The sequence below is a fragment of the Chrysoperla carnea genome, chromosome 3 (assembly GCF_905475395.1).
Source record: "Chrysoperla carnea chromosome 3, inChrCarn1.1, whole genome shotgun sequence".
Lineage (NCBI taxonomy): Eukaryota > Metazoa > Arthropoda > Insecta > Neuroptera > Chrysopidae > Chrysoperla > Chrysoperla carnea.
In genome coordinates this window covers 27462820-27476374 of record NC_058339.1, presented here as the reverse complement: position 1 = coordinate 27476374, position 13555 = coordinate 27462820, and positions in this window count along the sequence as shown.

Below are 13555 nucleotides of genomic sequence, written 5' to 3'. Positions count from 1 at the left end.
TTACTTCGAGGCAGGCCAGTATAAATAAATTTTTTAAATAACAGGCAGTATTTTTTGTACAACAATTTTTAGCATCTTCAGTGACACAAATAATTAATGTATTTAAATTTGCAAAAAAAAAACCAACCGCATTCTTCATGTACAATGTGCAATGTATTCATTTTATGAACCCCTAACCTTTACAAGGAAAAGAACTGCATTTTTATGAATTTTTTTAATTCAAATTTTTTACATGACTTAAATTTATTATTCTCAACCATAAATACAAACTGTGGAAAACCACACATCCTTTATTTAACAATTTTACGTTCAAGTAACTACTACCTTTCTTCCCTACTTTAATGAATTCGATTATTTTGCTAAGATGCTGATGGGTTCAATTTTCATTACTTTCTCAGCACACCTTTTACTACACTTATCCATAGTTGCCTGAAATTCCAGACTTCCATACAAAATTCAATAAATGAATGGATGGACATAAGGTTGTTGACTGGTCGAATCGTTTTTGAGATACGGACTAAAATCGATCCAAATATTGCAATATCCCAGAAACTCTGCATCCAATCATTAAATTAACCTGATTTTTATACTTTTTGGATCAAAATTACCCCATCCACCGAAAAAATATTCATGTTTATAGTAATTTTTACGGTGCGCAGGCACAGGGTGACACGAAAACTACATGTTGAAGTTAGTTGCAATCTTTTAACAACATGAAGTTAGTCGATAAACGAAATGTCACTCACAATAGACAAGGTTAGATAGAAACAACTTCTCACGCATGTACATATAAGTGCATAAACGTTCTTTTTGTACTTTTCAGTTCAAGTAAATAAAATTCAGTTGCGAATAATATAACAATATGCATATCTGTATTTTGGCATTACTGTACTTAAATTCCTTTAATCTACATTTTAAGTAATTCTTGCGGTACTTAAAAGCAGCAAATATAAATCTTTTTAAAACAATTTCACACAGTTTAAACAAAAATAACTGATAATCGACCTTGACCTTATTTTTTGGTTTTTTTAGTATGCAAAAAAATTAAATTAAAGTTTAAAAAAATGGCAATACTATTAATTAAATTTGTATAATTAAATACATGTTAAACGTAATTGATAATATATAGAGGACATATTTTTTAGAGAATAGAGACACAAATTATAAATTTAAAAAAATGAATAAATATCTTATTTAGATAATAAATTTAATTCTAATTAAAATATTATTTTGTTTACAGTAACGGATTAATTTATAAGCGAAAAATATTGGTTTTGAAAACTCACACGACTTCTATAAAAATACAATTTTATTACGGAAAAAAACACCAAAGAATTCGTCGCAATTGAAGTATCAAAAAAAATTGTCGTAGTTTCATATATTTGCACCTCCGATGAAAAACTGATCCGATCTTGATCTTATACAGCTCAGTTGAAAGTAAACACTTTCAACTTTTTGAAAATGTAACTCGAAGTCTATTATCATCCCCTACCGCTCTGCATCGAGAGTGGGAAACTGTCAAAGCGAAATTGACACTTTTTACTTGAAATTACTGTATCTTCTGGGAAAATGATACCAAAACCAGTAAATTGATTTGTCATATTTTTCTATAAGAGAAATTGTTAGGAAGTTGATGTTGATGTAGCAAGTCCTAAAGGTCCTATACCTGACTCTGAATTGATAAAATGGACAACTTTTAAAAAGAAAACCATAAAACAATTCTCTTCAGTTATAGCGAACTTGAACACTATAAGCGATACTTATTTTAATCCAACTCACAGATCTAATTTACGGTCGATAAAAGAATTTTTCAAATACGTTATACCATAATTTGTTGTGAATTGTTACAAAAAGTTTGGTGGTCTTGAAAAAATTTTTTCGATTTTGTATAATTTTGTTTTTTTATTCTTATAAGTGTTATTGTAGTTGCCCTATTAGCTCAGTTGGTTAAGGCGTAACCAATTACGTCCGCGGTTTGCTTGGGGTAGTGGGTATGATTCCCGCCATCGCAACAAAATTAATTTAATTAATAGTTGTGATGAGCTGGTGTAGTGCATGGTATATGCATGAAGGAGGTGCACTCAGCCTCTGAAATTGAGGAGCTGCAAAATGAAATTATCAGCGGAAAGGTGGTAAAACACATATATGGTATCACAATGGGCTCTATAGCCTAGGTGTGTCCTTCGTGGACAACCAATATAACCTAACCTAACCTAAGTGTTATTGTAAGATAAAATATTTAAGTTATTTTATCTTAGCTTCTGATGATTTTATACTTTATATATAGAAGATATCTATCTGTACATAGAAGTTACAAAACCAATAATTATAATTAATTATCCATCAGGTATCAATAAATAAAAACAATAACGTAGTACTACAAGTCTGTGCACATTTTTTTGTTTTTTTAAGTAACCAGTTTTCATATTTTTGTTCAAAATTTATATACTGTATTAATTTTTCTAACGGCTATAAATAAAAAATAAATTTTTTATAACTGTTTATTTTTCTTAAAAATACATCTCGGTATTATGTTTTATGATTTCCTTTAGTAAAAAAAAGATTTATTACGCAATTATTATAATTGCTCTCCTATTTTCAATGCTCCATGCTGTTATTGTTGTAGTATCATAGCTTTTTTGCGGGGCTTTAAGCGAGTACCAAAACCACGATTTTCTGTATTTTGGACTAACGCTCAAACCAACTTACCTTTCCAGTGTGTAGTATAGTTGTGAACATTTCTTCCATAAGTTGATATCTTGTTTATTTCATTTGTTTTTTTTCCAACGATTTTATATATCTATATATATATATATATACAATAATGGAAGCTGGCTGATCGATCAACGCTATGTTTGGTTCAATTTTAGTCCGTATCTCAAAAACTATTCGACCCGTCATCGAATGCACCCTATTTTTGTATTTTGGGTCAAAAATACCTTATATACCGAGTTTTATCGACATTGGAGATTTAAAAAAATTTCTCGATTTCTGCAATTTTTTTAAGGGGTACCCCTTTGAAAAAATCGAGAAAATCGCAAAAAAATTTTTTGTTTTGGTATTTGATAAAACTTGGTAGATGGGGTAATTTTGATCCAAAAAGTATAAAAATCATGTTAATTTAATGATTGGATGCAGAGTTTCTGAGATATCGCAATATTTGGATCGATTTTAGTCAGTATCTCAAAAACTATTCGACCAGTCATTAAATGCACCCGATTTTTGTACTTTTTGGGTCAAAATTACCTTATGTACAGAGTTTTATCGATTTTTGTATTGGAGATAAAAAAAATTTCTCAAATTTTTGCAATTTTTTTAAGGGGTACAATTTTTTTAATTTGATGAAATTCAGACAACCAGTCAGACCAAAAGTGAAAATTTTTAATTTTAAATATCTACTACTTCTAAAATGGATGATCTAAACATCCGAATCTATTCTTCGAAGATGCATATTAATATATTTTAACTGTTAGTAGAAGCAAATAAATGGTGACTGGCATACTGTTACTTAATCTTGAATGGAAAAATTAATGACGTGAATCATGCCGTTACCTATAGAAAAAACGCTACAAATTGAATTCGATAACTATAAAAAGTTTTTCGTAAATAAAAAAACTAATAAAAACTCAAATCGAAGTAGGTAATAAGTTTTGAAATCGATTCATTTTTTATATTTATTTATTTTATAAAAAACGTATATTTACATATGGAATCAATAAATTTCTTTAATTAAGCATAACTTGATAAAAAACGCAAAAAAAAGATTCGTTTGCAAATATATAAACAAATTATAATTTGTTTAAGTAGACAGAGATATATTAATAAAAAATTTTTGACACAAGTACATACGTTTAGATCTAATTAAAATTTTAGATGATTACTATATTTAAAACACGTTTTAAGGTCATTATAAAACAATAACCTTTAATAAATAATAAACAAACGTTCCGACAATTTGTATATAGATATTGTAATTCTATTAAAAATTATATTATATAAAATTATCGTTGCAAATTTATTCATATAGTGTAAAAATACCACAATCTATGTGTTACATAAATATTATGTAACAAGAACTAAAATGCTGTGTCATGGGTAGATAGAGATGTCCAAAGAATATATCATGCAAAACTGAAACGAATGTAAATATCTCCTTTCACTATAGTACGCTCACGATTCGATGTATCTTTTAGCATTCTCAAATAATTTCTCAAAAATAAAAAATAAAACTTTTGACAAAAAGAAAACCGACTTCAAAAGAGAAAGTTTTCCAAAACAAATTAAAATGCACTAAAAATTAAAAAAATATCGATAATATAATATCTTTAAAATTATTGTTATTTTTGGAGTCGGTGTCAGCCAAGGAAACAACTCAACAACTGACACCGACTCCAAAAATAACAATAATTTTAACTACATTATATTATCGTTATTTTTTTACTTTTTAGTGCATATTAATTTGTTATGGAAAAGTTTTTCTTTTAAAGTTGGTTCCAAAAATCGTGCTATTTTGTACCCCAATCTAACAATATTTTGCTGGCTGAATGTTACTTTTGGTCCTTTAAACACGTTTACAAAAAAGTTTCATTAAATCGTTGCTGTTTCCCAACTTTCTAATGTATTTCGGCTTATTAACTGTGCTGTACTTAACAAGAGATGTTTTTAAAATTCATTCTTTATAAGTTTTCTTAGAGGATCGGTGACATTATATGTAGGCAGAGCTAGCGTTATGTTTCGGAAAGTCAAGCTTAAGGGTGGTGATTTTAGAAAAAATCAATAAGTAAAAAAAATAATGGAAGTTTTCATGTAAATTTCGTTAATAAATAACAAGAAAATATATATTTTTCGCAGCCCTATTAGTTCAGTTGGATAAGGCGTAACCAATTCCGTCCGCGGAATGCTTAGGTTAGCGGGTTCGATTACCGCCGTCGCAAGAAAATTAATTTAATTAATAGTTGTGATGGGCTAGTGTAGTGCATGGTATATGCATGAAGAAGGTGCACTCAGCCTCTGAAATTGAGGTGCTGATAAATGAAATTATCAGCGGAAAGGTGGCAAAACAAACCATATATGGTATCACAATGGGCTCTATAGCCTAAGTGTGTCCTTCGTGGACAGCCAATATAACCTAACCTAACCTAAATATCGCACTGTTTTTACTCACCGTTATATTTTTTATGTGCTCTGCTCTTTTCTAGAAAATCAATAATTCAGTAGAATTATGTTCCGGCATAGCTAAAATTCTAAATTACCTTCATAATTTTGATAATAATAAATTTAAATTTAAGGACGCAAGAATGTTTCCATTTTCTGTTTGTATGCCAAAATTTGTAACCCAAATACATGATCAACAATTTATATTACCAGGTCAGTTAATTTTCAACATACTTTGTCCTCCATTGCTCTAGATCTATAAACAACAACAACAACAACATTAGGTATTATAGAATAGGTAACACTGGTATTTAAAAAATATGGGCGTTAATAATAAAATTATATTATAGCCAAGCAAAGTAATTCCAAGAGTTAAATTCATTAAATATGTATTATATTCAAAATGTAAATAATATGATAAACAATGACTAATCTTTTTGCAAAATATTGTAACTGTACTAGCCAAACCCGAAAATAACAACAAACTACCTAGTAAACAAAAATTTATTGTCGTAGTATCTTGTCGTGTTCATAGTGTGTGTCCATCCAGACCAAACTATAGGGTAAGATGTTGTACCTAGAGTCAAATGTACGTTGAATCATTCTAGAATTTCTCAGAATCATTCTAAAATTTCTAATTTGCTAGTATGAATTTTTCTTGAAATGAAAGTATTTTTGAATGACCTATTTACTTTACTGGCTGTCTATTTACTTTATTACAAATAGTTCTTTAATTAAGATTACTAGACAAGATATTTGTCAATATTTAGTTTACGCTGTATGTATCATATTAAAAACATCAATTATAATCGAGAGACCATGATGTAAATAAATATCGTATGCACGATTAAAAGTAAACAAAAACAAAAAGTAATAATGTTAAAAAATAATTTTTACAAATCATACGGATTTAGAAAAAAATTTCTGTAATAATGTCCCATTTTTGAACACAAGGGCTAAAAACTTCCGAACCCAACAAACTCAACTCAACCAACTCGTAATTAAAACATTGCTCCGAGTCTATAAAATTTTCGGTTTTTTCTTCTGTCTATTTTTTTCGATTCGAACCAACGCTGGATTTAGGCTTTGGCACGTGAAGCAGTTGCTTTTGATTCTAGGTACTGCACTTTCCCTTAATTTTATTACCTTGGAATATATAATGTGTTCATGATATTGGACCGTGTGTTATCATCTGTATATGTAATTTTTGCTAAATATTGACCTCAACATTGAATCAAGTATCGGACTTCCATTTTATCTAATTATATTTTAACTCAATGAATATGCCAAATATATAAAAATGTCAAAAATTGAGCTTAGGTTTTATCAAAGAGTCCTTGTTTCAAGAGTCAACTACATAAGGGAAAGCTGTAAGAGTCAACTACATAAGGGAAAGATAAAAGCTAGTATAGTGATATGAAATCATAAATGAATCGCTAATTTGCTATCGCTAATTATATCATTTTCACATATTCCATCCCATTGTAACAAAAACAGAACAATAGACTTCCCAAGGCAAGTTATGGCTTGGATCGAGTAGAGTATTGTTTTATTCTACACGAATAAATTGCGGGGTTAATCATACGAATATATCGCTGGGTTAATCATGACAGATCAATAATCCACGACAGATCTCGGATTATTTCCATTAAAAAAAAAAAAAAATTTACCGAAAAATGTGCTCTAGCGAATAAACTAAGGGTTGGTCAATTTATGTTTAATTTGACGACCTTAATACGCGTTTCCATGACAAAAAGAATTTCAAGGAACTATGTGCAAAGTTTCGGAACTGTATCCAAAAGTGCTGTCTATAAATGCTTTTCGTCGTGTAGTGACAGCACTACCAATCTTACACACGAATGCACTATTTATAAAAAGATCTAGATGGTCTAAAAAATTTATGACAATGGTAGTGATTTGATGTAATTCAAACCAGATTTTATTATTTTATTATCAGAAAAATTTAGCATATACCGGAATAGGTATATTGAGATTCTACATAATATAGTATTTTGTCACCGAGTTAGTTAATATCACTAAAAAGTTGAATAACCAAAATGTGCTAAACTGAATTTTAAATAAGTCTTTCAGGTACGGAGACAACAATCTTTGATTTCAAATTTTTATGCTCATAGGTCATCAGTTGATACGGAATCACTTACAATGTGTACAATGAAAATTAAATACAATGTATAAAATTCACTAAATAGATTAATATAGGTAATTGAGTTGTTGAATATTTTTTTTGACAAAATTGGAAAGATAAATATAAGTTTTATATAAAAAAATTGATCATATTAGGCACTTTATAAAATTGATAAACCGGTATTTAGCTTGATAAATGGATCGGGTCTCTGATCTGGATACCACTTAATTGTTAGAATTCCTTCTGTAATAAATATAAGCCTACTCCGATAATATTCATTCACGTTTATACTTCGAAATGCATATGAATTAGTCACTTTGCCCTGAAAACGTATGTACACAGATTTAGGCTACAACCTATATCCAAATTCCTCATCTAATTCTATTTTTCATCAACTATCCTTCAAACAAGTGAAAATTTCAAAATTTAAACGTAAAGCTGCGCATCTTTATATTCGTCTTATCTTTATTCTTCTCTATTTAATTTGTATTAAAAACTATTATTTTTCAATTTGGAAGCGCTAGAAAGTAAACTTTTCTCAGCGCTTCCATATATAATCATTTTCAAATGCTTTAAAACTAGGAAAAGATCTGAAAATCTTCAAAAGGCAGATCATATATGCTTTTTGACCAGAAGTCGATTATATATTTTTCAAAGCCATATGATGCCATGAGAGACAAATACACAAACTTGTTATTATCAACTTTTTATGGCACGCGTACGTATATTTAACAGCTTAATAATGACAGTCTGCTTACAGATAGAAAAAATTACAACAAATATTTACGGAAATCCTCCCACTCAATACGTACTTGTCATAATCTGAGGATATTTTATTTTAATTAATAAAATACTATAAATTCGGTCAGTTGTGTTATATTCTTCTGTAACAGCAATTTTATTTGCCAATAAATTATCAGTTTTGGATAATTTGTATTCAGTACAACCACATACCAAAAAAAAAAAACATAATAAATTTTTTTTTTTGTATATATTATATTTTATTTATATAATAAGAATTTTTTTGCATGTTGGCGTCCTTTCAAAAAATATAAACATTTAGCACAATATTATGTGTTATTATATATCTAGGTCAAATTTAATTCTTCTTTTAAGTATACATTTTGGAAAATCCTTTATGAAGTGAATAACCTGGAAGTATTTTTTTTTCTTTCTCAAATTTTTCTACTGCATCAAAATATTTATTGATCCTTTGCACAATGGCGTCATCAGAATGCAAAAAATTTGATTTTGCTCTATCACATCCAAATTTTATGCAATTTTAACAAACCGAGTATGAAATCTTACTTTATTTGGGTCATACTTTTCAAATTTCAACCTAGCAAATTTATTATTTTAGAAATTAAAATTAATTAGAGCTAGGTTAATCAAAATTAACCTAGCTCTAATAAGTTTCAAGAATTTGGAGTCCTGGTCCCGGAATAAAGCACATAAACGATAGCTAGCGAAAAACTGACATCACAGCGGAAAAGAATGACCTAAAATTAGTGGGTTTCAAAAAAAATTCCAATAAGATCAGATCAAATTTGGCTGTGCTATAAAAAAAAAAAATATTTTTTACTTTATGACGTCATCAGAATCCAAAAAATTTAATTTTGCTCTATCACATCCAAATTTTATCCAATTTTGATAAACCAAGTATGTAATCCTACTAAATTTGGGTCATACTTTTCAAATTTGGGATCAAAATTAACCTATCTCTAATAAGTTTCAAGATTGTGGAGTCCTGGTCTCGGAATTAAGCATATAAATGATACCACAGCTGATAAAAATGATTCGAAATTAGTGGGTTTCAAAAAAAATTCAAGTAAAATCGGATCAAATTTGCCTGTGTTATCAAAAAAATCGAACTTTTAACTTTATGACTTTATGTAAATTAATGTGCGCTTTTTACATGATTTTTTACTAACTTTTTGTTTTGCGTATAAAACATTCGTATAATTTTGCGCCTCTATTTCTTATGCGGCGGTGGCGGGTGCCTCCTTTCCCACGCCCTAGTTACGCACTTGTTAATTAATATAGTCAATGGTTTTTATATATGACTAACTACCTCAAAATTAAATGATATTTGAAATGATTCTGAGGCGTAAGTAATTTTGATTGACGATTAAATTCACATACTGAAAAGCACGGTAGAGAAAATAAAAATGATATGATCGTTAGATGAACGTATTTCAAACCAGTTTGGGCAATCAACCAGATGACGATATTTTATATTTTAAATATCGTACTAATTTAAAAAAATTTAGTTTTACTACCAACATAAATTTAGAAATAATAGCAACATAGCAAGATCTGGTTGGGAATTCCAAAAAATATGAGAATAAAATTATCAATACATTTACTAATGAGTACCTATATAACTCTTTTATCAAAAATTTTTAAATGATGTAAAAATTATTATTATAAATATATGACAAAATGCACACAAAATATTTATATGACTCATTTCTTTTAACAAGTTCATTAACACAAAAGGTAATTAACTTTTACATTTATAGGTAATATTATTTTTACTAGAGTGATACCCACCCGCTTCGCTGGGTTTAAAAGTAAAGATTGATAGAGATTGCAGTCGCTTATCCATCCCCTTTCTATAACACTCGAATCTAATTTTTTAATTTTTAACTTCCCGCTAAGAAAATAGGGAAGTTATTGTTTTCACTCCGTTTTGCCAAAATCGAGTTTTAATCAGATCTCGACGTTTTAAGGTGTCAGGAAGCTTCCCTGACTACTTCCGCGAGGGTGTCTGTATGGCTGTATGTATGTATGAGTGTGTGTGTGTGTGTGTGTGGATGTATGTAAACCTCTCATAACTTTTGAACGGCTTGTCCGATTTGATCGCGGTTGGTGTCATTCGAAACGGCTTGACCAAACTTAAATTTTGAGGCCTATTCGAACCGATAGATTTCGAGCAATCTAAAAAAAACTGCAAAAAAAAATTTTTTTTTAAGTTGTTTTTTTTTTATAATAACTTTTAAACGGCTGTATCGATCAATTCCAAAAACTAATCAGCTCTCAACATCAAAAAACCACGTCGATCACCACCAGTCCGGTCAAAATCGGTTGATTCGTTCGTGAGTTATCGTTGACGAAAGAAAACCCAAAAAAGCGTTTTTTCGGAATAACCTCAAAATTTTTTGTTCTATCAATTGAAACTTAAAGATTCTTCATGAAGGTTTAAAAACTGCGTCGAATGTCACCAACCGCGTGAAAATCGGTTTATTCATTCTAAAGTTATCGCGATTTGAAAATTGGATATAACATCAGAATAGATAAAATTTTTTACACGTTATGAGTCAATACTTAGCGGGAAGTTACAGGGATGACCTGCAGGGTCAACCGTTTTCCAAATTTTTTTTAATGTTTTATTAATATATCTTTATAAATTATATCTCATGTCTTATTCTAATATATCAGCTATATTGCTGTACAGTTTCATTAAAAACCATTCGCTAGTTTAAGCGTGAAAGCGTAACAAACAAACAAACAAACATGCTTACTTTCCCATTTATAATATATAGAGATTATAAAGAGTGTTCCACAATAGACTAGAAGTAAAAATTTTTACCTTCAGCCACCCTTATGACTAAATATATTTATATGAATACCTAATTAGTCCATTTTCGGTTGTCCGTTCGCGGTCCATCTGTGAACACGATAACTCAAAAACGAAAAAAGATATCAAGCTGAATTTTTAATATCAATTTTTACAGCGCAACAATGACCAACATAAATCAATTGGGTCTTGGGTCTGTAGGACCCATCTTGTAAGTCGTTAGAGATAGAATAAAAGTTTAAATGTAAAAAATGTTTCTTATCAAAAAATAAACAACTTTTGTTTGAAACATTTTTTGTAAACATCACTGTTTACTCACGAGGGGCACACTATGTATTAATATGGGATTATCAATTATGTATGTGTAATGTGATAGAGTAATCAAAACTGTCTATACATGGTATTTCAACATATAACTCAGTCAATTGTTTGTTTTCACTTGTTATTTTGATAATTTTGTTTCAAGAGTTAGTTTATTATTCATCCTACTCAAATCAAACACTCCATCAACATATATTTTAACTTATGACTAGTCAAGTACTACATTCATATTGTATTATTTGCTCTGCTTTTTAGTCATTGTGGCCTCCAAAATATAGACTTACACAGCGCTTCATCAGTGATAAAAGAGACGAAAAAACTCTAAACCAGAAAGTTATTCCTTATTTAAAAGGTAGCATTTTTATTTGGATGAAAAAATGGAAAATAGTGTTTCAATAAAAAGCATCTTTTAATAAGAAGTATATAAAGAGGAGGAAATATGACCTTAGTAATAGAGTTCTGCTGTTCAAAGTTTTTTTTTTTTAAACTGTAACAAACACTTTTATTTTGTGTAGGTACACAAATTGCTGATATGTAAATATCTTGAATTGATTTTTCAAGATCAAGTCATTTCTATGACTTTATAAGAGTCAAGCCGTGTCAATGCAGATGGTGATTAATATTAAAAATGATATCATTTCCTATCTATTCTTTTAACAATTTATTTACGAATTATATTTATTTTAGAAACCAAAGAAATGGTACTCATATCCAGACATTAATGTGTTTTACAAAAGGTATTTTCATAATACGGCAGTGTTGCCAATGTGCGGATAATGACCCTTTTTTTTAAGTTTTTTTAAATTTCCTTAACTATTTACATGTTTTCCTGTATATATGTCGCAGCCAGTTAACTTAATTAGCCTGCAATTAACACCCAAACCTTTTACTAAAGGGTGCCGTTCAACTAGCGGCCTGAACTATATTAGCCATTTAATGAAATAGTTCGCCAAATAAAGTTTAATTACTTTCCTAGTCTAGTCGTTTAAATTTAGTTCCACTTGCTACCACCTGGAGCTGAAACTAAAACACTGTCAATATGGGCGTTGGAAAGCAACAAACAATATTGTTGGCGTTTCTCACAGCTTGACTACGTTTACGCAAAAAATGACACAATGGAAGAGTGCATGGACAAAAAGTTGGAACCAACTTTGGCACTATTAAAAACTGGATTTCGCGGAATGAGTTACAGTACTCAGGTGCAAATTATGTCGAAGAAATTTCGGAAAGTCAAATATCCTTGAGAGAGGCTGTAACTGGTCATTCATTTTTTGGTGGCCAGGATTCCAAAGATGTACGCCTGCCAGGATCTAAATGCCATGGAACTTTATCTAGCTATTTTATGAATGGCCTGTGTATCAACCAGCCAGTTCACTAAATGTTGTATTAGATTCTAAGGGCTGAATATCATTAAGGCTGCTAGTTGAACGGCGACATTTAGTAAAAAAGCTAGGTTGTTAACAGAACTCTTCTATTACAGGCAAACTATGCTTATTCTTATATCACAGACAGACATCGGATATCAGATAATATCAAATTTTAGGATTGTTTAATAAATTTTATGAGTGATTGTTTGATTGTTGAAAAATTTTAAGACTGAAATTGTTTATTTCAAAATGTTAAAAATTATCTTTAATAAGTTAATCATTAAAATCATAATATATATTATATCAATTGATGATTACATTCCATTTTTAATTTCAAAAGAAAACATGGAAAAATGCGTGTAATGCCCCCACAAAAGATGCAGCTAACTCTGCAACTGTCCAAATAATTCTTAATGGAATTCCTATAGGTCCAAGCGCTCTTAAAACTTGCAAAATCAAACTTGAAGTGACAGGCCTAATAATTCTGATTAAACTTCCAATTATTGCTGGTACACCAGAAGGTTCTGCACGAACATCGCCAGCAATCTAAAATCATAAATTTTATTAAGTAATTTAGAACAGGTGCTGACCGGATTTGAGTGTGCAAAACTATAGCCAAAATTTTTCTGTAGAATTGTTTAAAGGAGTGATATAAGCAAATGAATGTTTTCAGTTTCAAAAATAGTCGAGATACCCGTCTGAAATTTTGAGTATTGAATACGTCTTCTGTATAAATTTCAATTTGATTCTCTGTACGGTTTACGAGAAATTAATTATTAAAACTAGCCCTTTTTACATGGTGGTACATTGAGAAGTCATAAATGTTGGTTTTTAGTCAATAAGTGCTTTTAAAAATGTTACCATTTACATAAAAAAAAAACTTTTATCAATGTTTCTCAAGTTTTAAGCTTTATAATCAGACCAAAATTAAGAACCTTCGGAGTCTCTTAATTTAATAATTTAAATAAAACTGTGCATTAAATTGAA